The following is a 12428-nucleotide window of genomic DNA, read 5'->3' on the forward strand; positions in this document are numbered from 1 at the left end:
CCTTACGATGGACGGTGTGAACAATGGAAAACCCCATTGACGGCAGGAGACCCAGAAAATCCCATCATCACCACCTCCAATTTCTGTAAAACATGCCGCTGGGTGATCCCCATCATAAATTAACGCAAATTACTATTTCTTTTCTACAAAGTAAATTTGAATTCCTCCAAGGAGACTTCCGTATAACATGTTGGGGCAACCCATATGCAACCTTTTAACTTTATTTATTAGTGTCAAAAGTCGGCTTACGTTAACACTGCAATGAAGTTACTGTGAAAACCCCCAAGTCGCCACAGTCCGCACTTGTTTGGGAACACTGAGGAAGAAATTAGCATGGCCATCGACTTAACCAGCACATCTTTTGGACTGTGGGAGGAAAATCAGAGCACCTGGAGGAAACCCACGCAGACATGGGGAGAGGGTGCAGATTCCACACAGACATTGACCCAAGCTGGGAATCGAACCCAAGTCCCTGGCGCTGATGAGGCAGCAGTGCTAACCACTGTGCCATCGAGCCACCCTCAAATTCCACCTTTTCAACACCTCTCAGCCATTTTGTCTGTCTTTTCGCCTGACAGCTTTTGCAACATTGCAGGATGCATTTGTTCAATACATTTCTAAGCTTAAAAGAAAACTGCAGGTGCCTGGGATCTGAAGTGAAACTAGAACATGTTGATATATACAGCAGATCTGTCAGGTCTTCATAGAGTAAAATGCAATGATATTTCATTCTGATTAAGGGTTCCTGCCTGAAACTTCAGAATTTGTCCTTATTTCCTGACTGATGATGACTGACACGCTTGATATTTTAAGCATGTTTTTATTTTCATCCCTCCATTTTTGGGTTAGGGACATAATCTTGAAAATTGAGGAGTGCATTTTGGAAGGATTTCTTCACACAAATAGTAGTTAAGATCCGGAACGCCGTTTAAGCCCTCAACTTTAGATGTCAATGCTGAGATAATTGAAATGTTCCAGACTGAAAATGATGGATTTTTGAGCGTTAGGAGTATGAATGGGTGGGGACCAAACATGGATAAACGAGGTGGGACTTTTGCACTGATGTGAGGATGGGAATGGAGGCAGGCAGATACCTCATTGTGCAATGCTGGATGGCACCAGCCCCTCAACAAAACATTTTGCAAGAGACCAGACTGAGGGCAGTGTTTGGAGGCAGAGATGGAGACATAAGTGAGATCAAGTACCAATTGACTCAAAAACATCTTCCCTGCTGCCATCAGACTTTTCAATGGACCTACCTCGCACTAAGTTGATCTTTCTCTACATCCTAGAGATTGACTGTAACACTACGTTCTGCACCCTCTCCTTTCCTTCTCTATGAATGGTATGCTTTGTCTATATAGCTTGCAAGAAACAATGCTTTTCATTATATACTAATACACGTGACAAGAATAAATCAAATCAAATTCTTTGCTGCTGCCATCAGACTTTTGAATGGATCTAACATATATTAAGTTGATCTTTCTCTCCACCCTAGATATGACTGTAACATTACATTCTGCACCCCCTCTTTTCCTGCTCCTCCATGTACTTTATGAATGGTCTGTATAACAGGCAAGCAACAATACTTTTCACTGTATAAAAATACACATGACGATATTAAATCAAAGTGGTTAGCGCTACTACCTCACAGCTCCACAGACCCTGAGTTCAATTCTAGTCTCGGGTCACTACCTGTGTGGAGCTTGCATATACGGGGAAATTTTTTCCTGTAACTGAAGACTATAGAGAGCAATTCTCGGCCTTTTGGCTAAGATCAAGTGTAGTATCAATATGCTGCACTTGGTTGGAGTCATTAGGTTACATTTCAGCTTCATTTGAAGCAATTTTTTAAAGCAGCATCTAGGCCTTTTGGCTAAGATGCAAATTAGACCAAGCCTTGGAGGAGGAGCTACACCTACTCCAATCAGCTTGGATCATGTAGATCAAGCCCAAGATAGGAGGTTAGAGCTCTGTCTTGTCAGCTTGGATCAGGAATGTCCCAACTTGTTGGGACTCTGAATTGGCTTTAATTTGACTTGATTGGTTTGGAATAAAGTGAACAAAAAAAAATTCTCCCAGTGTCTATGTGGGTTTTCTCCGGTTGCCCTGGTTTCTTCCCAGAGTCCAAAGATGTGCGGGTTAGGTTGGATTGGCCATGCTAAATTGCTCCTTAGTGTCAGAGGAATCGGCAGAGTAGATGTGTAAGGTTACGGGGAGAAAGCATAAGGGGGATTGTTGTTGGCGCAGGCTCGATGAACCAAATGGTCGCAACTGTGGGGACTCTATGATTCCAAGTCCGTTTCAACTGAGTAACTTGCTGGCTAGGCCATTTCAGGGGACATTTTAAGAGTCAACCACATTGCTGTGGATCTGAAGTCACATGCAACCGGACAGGCGGATGGGTTTTTTTTAATGATAATCAGCAATGGTTTCATGGTCATCATTAGACTTTCAATTTCACATTTTTACTGAATTCAAATTTCACCGCCTGCTGTGGTGAGATTCGAACCCAGGTCCTAGGATATTTCCCTGGGTCTCTGAATTGCTTACCCAGCAACAGTACCATCACCACTTGCCGTTCTGTTATTATTTTAAATTCCCAATCTTGAACCGCACAACATAATTTGTATCTCAGTCATGAGGCTGGCTGGCTTCATTATTCATGAATTATCAGGTCAATTCACTTCGAAGATTCAACTCGAATCCCATGGTCTATAACAGTTCCTCCAGATTAATTCAATTATTTATGACAGGTATGAAGGAATACTGCATGAATCCACAGCTGAAATATTTTGAAACACATTCTCCACTGCTGCAACTGCTGTAGCTTCAAGGCAGGGGGCAGTCCAACTCTGCAACAATAGCAACGACGTACACATCAAGGTAAAGTCACCATATTCCCAGAGGACCATGGGCGTTATGTATGTTGGGGACGTAGCCCTTTAAGGGAACAGGTCATGTGACCCTGGGGGCCTGGAGTTCTGCCAGGGACCGCCCTGAGAGGGCCAGAAGTTTTGGAGTCAGGAGCGTGTGAGAACTGCAAATAAAAGCCTGTCTTCTCTTTCTGTGGATTCAGTTCTTGGGATCCCTCCAGTTGTAAAATATGCAATGATAGACTGCTCTCCCCTATGAGGGGAAGAGCTGATTGATGGTCATTTATCCTGAGCATCACCACATCTCAGGCAAGGGACAAGGTTGAGAAGGTTCATGAATAACCTCAGCAAGTACAGGAATCCAACCCACACTGTAAGCATCACTCTGCATCATTAAACAGCTGTCCAGTCAACTGAGCTAAACCTACCATAGAAACATAGAAAATAGAAGCAGCAGTAGGCCATTTGGCCTTTCAAGCCTGCTCTGCTATTCATTATGATCACGGTTGGTCATCAAATTCACTATCCTGATCCACCCTTCCCCCTATATCCTATTATCCCTTTAGCCCCAAAAGCTATATCTAATTTCTTCTTGAAATCACACAACGTTTTGGCCTCAACTGCTTTAGGTGGTATTGAACTCCTCACATTCATCACTGTCTTGGTGAAGGAATTTCTCTTCACTTCAGTTCTAAAAGGTTTACTCCTTATCCTCAAACTGTGACTCCTAGTTCTGGATTCCCCCACCATTGGGAATGTTCTTTCTCATTCCACCCTGTCTAATCCTGTTAGAATTTTATGAGTTCCTCTGGGATCCCCTCTCACTCTTTTAAACTTCGGTGAATATAATCCTAACTGACTTAATCTCTCCTCATATCCTGCCATCCCAGGAATCAGCCTGGTAAACTTTTGTTGCACTCCCTCTATAGTGAGGACATCCTCAAATAAGAAACCAAAACTGCACACAATGCTCAGGTGTGACCTCCCAATGCCTTATACAATTGCAGTAACACTCAATTGCAGTACACTCAAATCCTCTCGCTATGAATGCCAACCTACCATTTTCCTTCTTTACTGTCTGTTATACCTGCGTGCTTACTTTCAGCACATACAGCACAGTAAAACAGCTCAAAGCCCTTCACAAAAGTGTCACTAAACATAATTCAACACTGATCTACATGAACTGATGTTAGGATAGGCGTCCAATAACTTGGTTAAAGATTTAGGTTTTGAGGAGCATCTTAAAGCAGGTGAGATAGCTGGACAGATAGGTATGTTCAGGGGGGGAGGCCCAGAGCTTATTAGGGCCTAGGTTGCTGCCAAAGGTGGAACAATTAAAATTGGAGATGTGCAAGAGAGCAGAATTAGACGATTACAGAGATCTTGGATGTTTGGTGTGCTGGGGGCAAGTGCAATGATGGAGGAACTTGACAAACAAGAATGAGGATGTTAAAATTGAGGCATTGGAAATTTCCCCTGAAGGTCCATCTGAGCTTTGATCACCATAGGAGATCTATTGGGCTGCCATATTGGGAACTGACCCACTTTCAATTTAGCACACTGAAGCAATTTTCCATAATGTGACACTAGCAGCATAGCCTCACCCACAGGAGATCATCTTGCATCAGTAGCAGAGTAGTTTGATCACTGCTACCTATCTGATAAGTGGCGTGAATGATATGGAATCAGTAATGATTCAAACACAGTAGAATATCTCAAGCTGCATTCGCACATACTGAGATGGAGAAGGCTTTTTGAGAGACATCAGGCAGATGAAGCTCACACTTGCATCTATTCCCACAGCTTGGAGTTTCCCAAATAGGTCACGAGTCACGACCTCATTGAATGATAGAGCAGAATCGATGGGCTCCAACATCTCATGGTCTAGCCTGAAGCCAGTGGTTCTAGTTTGAGGGGCATCACTCCCTGCCAGGTATAGTTGACCAGCAGGCTGTCTCACTCTGAACAACCCCCCCATCGGCACATTGGAGGGATCTGTGACTTGATGATAAATCTGTTTGGCCACCGTTATGAATGTGTCTTCTGCAGCCATAAAACCTGGAGCTTCTGGCTCAGAGGCAGAGACGCTATCCACCACACCACAAGATCTTCCCTCACAACATAACCTGCTCAGAATTGTATTGCAGACACAGTAGGACCTGCCTGGGACTGATACACCGAATGATAAAAGGCAGACAGGAGATTTAAAATTGAGGACATCTGGTAACATTTGTTAAGCTATAGTTCCTTGGCTGACACCAGAACTGGTTACAATGGCCATTCAAGCTGAGTCACAGCAGGGATCATTTCTTTGACCTTGTTGCAGCCTCAACAGCCATCGATTTTGTCAGTCCATTGTACATGTTTTTGAATTGTGTATACACAATCCATTTTTAAACGCTGTTCAAATATCACAACATCCAGGGACCTTGGATGATTTTTAGTGTGCTGCTCTCACTCAATCTTAAAGTTTAACAGCAGAAAGGGTGAGGTAGAATCTTAGAGTCAGGGAAGTTTACGGCATGGAAAACAGCCCCCTCGGCCCAACTTGTCAATGCCACCCATTTTTTTTAAATCCCTAAGCTAATTCCAATTGCCCGCATTTGGCCCATATCCCTCTATACCCATCTTACCCATGTAACTATCTAAATGCTTTTTAAAAGACAAAATTGTACCTGCCTCTACTACTTTCCCTGGCAGCTTGTTCCAGACACTTACCGTTCTGTGTGAAAAAATTGTCCCTCTGGATACTTTTGTATCTCTCCCCTTTCACCTTAAACTTATGCCCTCTAGTTTTAGACTCCTCTATCTTCAGGAAAAGATATTGACTATCTAGCTGATCTCATTATTTTATAGATCTCTATAAGGTCACCACTCAGCCTCCTACGCTCCAGAGAAAAAAGTCCCATAACTCGAACCATCAAGTCCCAGTGGCATCCTAGTGAATCTTTTTTGCACTCTTTCTAGTTTAATAATATCCTTTCTATAATAGGGCAGAATTGCACACAGTATTCCAAGTGTGGCCTTACCAATGTCTTGTACAACTTCAACAAGACATTCCAACTCCTGCATTCAATGTTCTGACTGATGAAACCAAGCATGCCAAATGCTTTCTTCACCACTCTGTCCACCTGTGGATCCACTTTCAAGGAGCTATCAACATGTACCCCTAGATCTCTTTGTTCTGTAACTGTCCCCAGTGCTCTACCATTGTGGAGAGTTACCATTATTGCCATTACTCAGTAATTGAGTAAGTCCTGCCCTGGTTCAATCTATCAAAATGATCACCTTGCATTTGTCTAAATTAAACTCCATCTGCCATTCGTCAACCCACTTTCTCAATTGTTCAAGATTCCATTGCAATTGGAGATAAATTTCTTCACTGTCCACTATGCCACCAATCTTAGCGTCATCTGCAAACTTACTAACCATGCCTCCTATATGCTCATCCAAATCATTAATATAAATGACAAATAACACTGGGCCAGCACTGATCACTGAAGCACACCGCTGGACACAGGCCTCCAGTCTGAAAAACACCTCTCTACAACCATCCTCTGGTTTCTGTCAAGAAGCCAATTTTATATCCATTTAGATACCTCACCCTGGATCCTATTAGATTTAACCTTATGCAACAACCTACAATGCGATGCCTTGTCAAAGGCCTTGCTAAAGTCCATGTAGACAGCATCAACTGCACTGCCCTCATCTAACTTCTTGGTTACCCCTTCAAAAAACTCAATTAAATTTGTGAGACGTGATTTTCCATTCACAAAGCCATGCTGGTAGTGCAGTGGGTCTTTCTGGGTCTTTCTGGACACAAATTAATAATTCAGGTATAACATACATTCTATGACACCCCAACCACCCTCCCTCAACCTCAACCCTTCATACCCATCCACTCCACCACCATCCCTATGGGCCCAGAGAACCTGGTTTAAGCGCCTCGTCCCTCCTAGTTGGATCTCAGTGTTTACTCCATCTGCCCTGTAATGCACCATTTGGCTAAGGAGATGGCAGCTGGATTACTAATCTTGTGACAAAACAACTATGCCATGGAAACGGTCCTGCAAAACTTTCAAAGCATACAAATGACAAAAAACTTGGCAGCATAATAAACAGTGAGGAATATAAGTCGCAGACTTCATGATTTAATTTGATTTTATTTATTATTATCACATGCATTAGTATACAGTGAAAAGTATTGTTTCTTGTGCGCTGTACAGACACAGCATACCATTCATAGGGAAGAAAATGAGACACTACAGAATGTAGTGTTACAGTCATAGCTAGGGTGTAGAGAAAGATTAACTTAATGCAAGCCTGGTCCATTGGAATGTCTGACAGTAGCAGGAAAGAAGCTGTTCTTGAGTCGGTTGTTGTGACCTCAGACTCTGTAGCTTTTTCCTGAAGGAAGAAGATGGAAGAGAGAATGCCTAGGGTGTGTGGGGTCCTTAATTTTACTGGCTGCTTTGCCGAGGCAGTGGGAAGTGTAGACAGAGTTAACAGATGGGAGGCTGGTTTGCGTGATGGATTGGGCTACATTCATGACCTTTTGTAGTTTCTTGCGGTTTTGGGCAGAGCAGGAGCCGTACAAGCTGTGATACAACCAGGAGTAATACTTTCTATGGTGCATCTGGAAAAGTTGGTGAGAGTTGTAGCTGACATGCCAAATTTCCTTAGTCTTCTGAGAAAGTAGAGGCGTTGGTGAACTTTCTTACCTATAATGTCGGCATGGGGGGCACCAGGACAGGTTGTTGGTGACCTGGACAGCTAAAAACTTGAATCTCTCGACCTTTTCCACTTTGTCCCTGTTGGTGGTAGGGAACCATGCAAACATCTGTTGACCTTGGGTGGGATTTTCTGGTTTCAGGATGAGCGAGGCAACATAATCCTGTCCATTACATCTGAAATAGTACAATTTTAAGGAGGATTCAAGAAGAGGGATCTTGACGTTGTCAGAGCAAATTAACAAACATGTTAATCAAGCAGATAAAATCCTGGGCTTTATAAATAGTAGCATAGGCTATTATAATAAAACTAAATGAAATGATATTTTGGCCACATCTGGAGTTTTTCTTATTCTTTGCATTATCACTCCTTGATGGACCACAGGCCATAGACAAATGCTGGAATTTTACCACCTCACCCACCATGGAATTGGAGCAGGCGAGGGACAGACAATGGGAAGGCCCGTTGGCCTCAGGTGGGATTTTTTGGTCCCGTGCCGAGCCATGCCGTAAAAACCCACCCATACTCTTTCCACTTAATCCTGTTTTGGACCAAACTCTCCAGTTGTTGCCGTGTACAGCCCTCAGCTTTCACCGCCCTTTCTGTATCCCACCTCCAGCTGTTTCTTGGTCTGTCTTGCTTTCTCTTTCCTTGCGGGATCCTTGTGACAGCTTGTTGTTTCCTGGTTGCCTCAAAGTTTGGCCTATCAAATTCCGCTTTCAGATTTTGATTTGGAGGGCTATTGGGTCTTGTTTTGTCTCCTCCCGTAGCCTGATATTATCAATGGCATTTGGCAAATATACCCTAAGGATCCTTCTGAGGCATCCGTTGGTGAAGGGTTGGATTTTCATTGACAATGTCTTGGTGGTTCTCCGTGTTTCGGAGCCATTAAGGAAAACAGACTTTACGACCGCAACATTAATATCTTGCCTGCCATAGAATCGGAGCATATGACAATGGAAATCTCCGTTGACCTCGGATGTGCATTTCCGGTCTTGCCCGAGTGAGGTTATAAAATTCCGCCCTGAATTAGCATTGTAGATCTTGAGCTTTGTGGGCTTGGAGACCTCCCTTGATTTCCTGACATTGGACAGAGTGGTAAATGCTGCTCTATCCTGCCCAGTTCTGATACTTACATCCGCATCTGTCACACCAGTCATACTGACAACACCTAGTAGGTAAAACACTTTCTGGGTACTGTTGTGAGTAATCACAACTGGAGAATTGTGCCCAATTTTGGCACCGTACCATAGTAAGGACATGAAAGTCATGGAGAGAAGATAGGGTTCAGGAAAGGAGGTTAGAGGGTTTGGTTGGAGAAGCGGAGGTTATTTTCTTCAGTACAAAGAAGGCTATGAGGAGATTTGATGAAAATATTTAAAATCATGAGATGTTTAAACAGAGTAAATGAAAGGAATCATCTCTTTGCTGGAGGCTTGATGACTGAAGGACACAGATATAAAGTGATTGGTAAATAATCAGAGGTGATATGAGGAAGGATTTTTTGATGCAAAAAATGGTGAGGAGTTGGAATGCACTGTTTGACAAAGTGCTAGATATTGTGGCAGTATCTTCAAAGAGGGATTGGATAAATACTTCAACAAGAAGAAACAATACTCGAAACTGGGGCAGAAGCAGGGGTGTGAAGCTAACTAGACTGATCTTTGGCAAGGACTCAATGGAATGAATGGTTGTCTTTTATACAGTCCTGTTCAAATAATACTATAATTAGTTTTCTTCTGTGGGAATGAGACTCCACACTTGAAAATTGGAATGTTAAGATTTGGGGAGGTTGTTAAATAGTAATTATTACTCATTACCTGCTAAAGGTTCAGACATGCCTGATTTCACAGGCACCAACTTTCTTCATCCACTTTTGGTGAAAGTTGATGCGATATGGATAAACAAATAAACAATAAAGTTTATGGATTCATTTCAGTCCCAAGCCCATGAGCCTGGACTGCAATAGCGCACACTGCAGAGAAACACTTTTTCTCTGAAAGCAATATTTGGAATTCCGGCTTTAGCTGTTGATATGCAGACAGCAGAAGTTGGGAGATGATGACCTGGTGGCATTGTTGCTGGATTATTAATCCAGAAACTCAGCTAATGTGCTGGGGACTCAGGTTCACATCTCACCATGGCAGATGATGGAATTTGAATTCAATAAAAACTACCTGGAATTAAGTACCTACTGATGACCATGAAATCAATGTTGGTTTAAGGTGAGATGTGGTAAGTTTAGGGAAGATATGCGGGGGAAGTTTGTCATCCAGAGGGTTCTGGGTGACTGGAATACACTGCCAGTCGAGGCGGTGGAAGCAGGCACATTAGCAACTTTCAAGGTGTACATTGATAGTCATCTAAATGGGAGGTGAACAGAGGCATAGAAACCCCATAGCAGCCCAGGCTTAGTGGGCCAAAGGGCTTCTTCCTGCGCTGTATTGTTCTTTGCTCTTTGATGAACCCATCTGGTTCACCAATGTCCTTAAGGAAAGGAAATCTGTTGTCCTTACCTGGTCTGGTCTACAGGTGAGTCTAGAGCCGCAGCAGTGTGGTTGACTTTTAACTGCCCTCAGGCAACTGGACAAGGGCAATAAATGTTGGCCCAGCTAGCATATCCCGCCCATATCCCATGAATGAATAAAAAAAATTTATCTGCATCTGTATGCTGTTATTATTGCAGCATAATCCCAGCCATTACGAATCTGCGAATAACAGCAGTGGTTGGAAAACATTACTACTCTGAGGTAATTACTTCCACAAATCAGCTAGAGATTTGGGAATGGAAGTGCAAATGATTTTCAATTATCACAAAATGCTGTCCATAAGAGCTCATTCTTTATGGGAAACACATTCATTAATTAACTTTTTGTCAGAATCTCCATTGGATATTATGATGACAAAACAAATTAAATGAAAGCTCTTCCGTGTTGTCGAATGGTATGGCCTATCATCTTCTCAATGCTGAATCTGAAAGTTGTTTTGCCAGAGTAGACTTCAGTTCAGTAGCATTCCCAATTCTGATTAAATAGCCATTATAATCCAATAATTGACAGCAAACACCACCTAAATAGTAATGGATTATTAAGGTTGGCACTGCAACCTCACAATGCCAGGGACCCAGGTTTGATTCCTGGCTTGGGTCACTGTCTATGTGGCGTTTGCACATTCTTTCTGCGTGGGTTTCCTCTGGGCACTCCAGTTTCCTCCCACAGTCCAAAGATGTGCAGGTTAGGTGCATTGGCCATGCTAAATTCTCCCTCAATATACCCGAACAGACGTTGGAGTGTGGAGACGAGGGGATTTTCACAGTAACTCCATTACAGCGTTAATGTAAACCTACTTGTGATGGTAATAAATAAGCTTTACTTTATGTAGAGGGGCGTAATGGGGTCCATATGTACAATAGCAGACGTGCATTCTAACAGCCGAAGCGTGGTTAACAGCAGCACAGTGATCGCTATAAGCTGGTTCACACAGTTCAGCAAACATCAATCATTTAAGAACAATTTGAGACATGAGCATGTCCTTTTAAATCTGCAGTAGCTTGTGAATGGAATATCTGATGATTTTCAATCATGCCAAAGTGTTTTTTCTCTCTATGGTAGTGCGCTCATTGTAGAGCCCTCATTTCTCACTAATTTCTGCCCATGTTTAAGAAAGATTATGGTGAGTAAATAGAAATTAGCAGCTGTCCAGTGACCTGGAGCTGATCTTGTCAAAAGTTATGACCAAGATTCAACCAAACCCTGATATAGATTTGGAACATCCATCTGGAGGGCTATGTTTGAAACAAAGACTTAATGTGGTGGCACAGTGGTTAGCACTGCTGCCAGGGTCCCAGGTTCAATTCCCGGCTTGGGTGCCTGTCTGTGCGGCACATTCTCCCAGTGTCTGCGTGGGTTTCCTCCGGGTGCTCCGGTTTCCTCTCACAGCCCAAAGATGTGTGAGTTAGGTGGATTGGCCATGCTAAATTGACCCTAGTGTCAATGGGATTGGCAGTGTAAATGAGGGTTATGGTAATAGGACGTGAGTGGGATTGTGGTCGGTACAGACTCAATGGGCCAAATGGCCTCGTTCTGTACTGTAGGGATTCTATTCTATTCTATTCTATGACATCAGTCATATTAAAGCGCAACATGGGTAGCATGGTGGGCGACACAATGGCACAATAATTAGAACTGCTGCCTCATAGCAGCAGGGATCCAAGTTCAATTCCCTGCTTGGGTGACTTTCTCTATGGGGGCTGCATGTTTTCTCCACGTCCCCCAGATTTTCCCATTTCCTCCACAGTCCGAAAGACACGCTGGTTAGGTGCATTGGCCATGCTAAATTCTCCCTCAGTGCACCTGAACAGGCACCGAAGTGTGGCAGCTAGGGGATTTTCACAATAACTTCATTGCGGTGTTAATGTAAGCCTACTTATGACACTAATAAATAAACACAACCACCATGGCTGCTTTGAGGTAGCGACAGTAAGTACAAATCCTCCCCAACATTAAAGGTTAAAGGACAAGGATAGCTTTGGTAGGATGGCTTTGAAAATGATTTAGCTTTATTGGCCCAATTAAGTAGAAGAGAAATCAGCTTAACTTATTATTGTTCATCATTTACAATGAACAATATTATCAAATTCATTTATTTTGTCCTCAGGGAGAGTCTTATTCTCAACAAATAAGTGCATGCCAATTATGATGTTGATGAATGCAAATGTGGTTGTCCCGGCTTCAAAAATGATAATGGAGGTCTGTACGATTAATGCCCAAAATTAAAAGAACAGAATCTTTATGAAAGAGGGACAAACATGGATCTCTCCCC

At 42.9% G+C, this 12428-nt stretch overlaps 1 non-coding gene across 1 annotated transcript; it reads left to right on the top strand.

The window, feature by feature from the left end:
• Nucleotides 1–1751: 1751 nt before the first annotated feature.
• On the top strand, nt 1752–1943 carry LOC145343572 (U2 spliceosomal RNA). Its single transcript, XR_013886731.1, has one exon. It is a non-coding gene; the product is annotated as a U2 spliceosomal RNA (small nuclear RNA).
• Nucleotides 1944–12428: the final 10485 nt, after the last annotated feature.

This window comes from Carcharhinus amblyrhynchos, chromosome 5 (assembly GCF_965287045.1).
Source record: "Carcharhinus amblyrhynchos chromosome 5, sCarAmb.v2.hapA, whole genome shotgun sequence".
Lineage (NCBI taxonomy): Eukaryota > Metazoa > Chordata > Chondrichthyes > Carcharhiniformes > Carcharhinidae > Carcharhinus > Carcharhinus amblyrhynchos.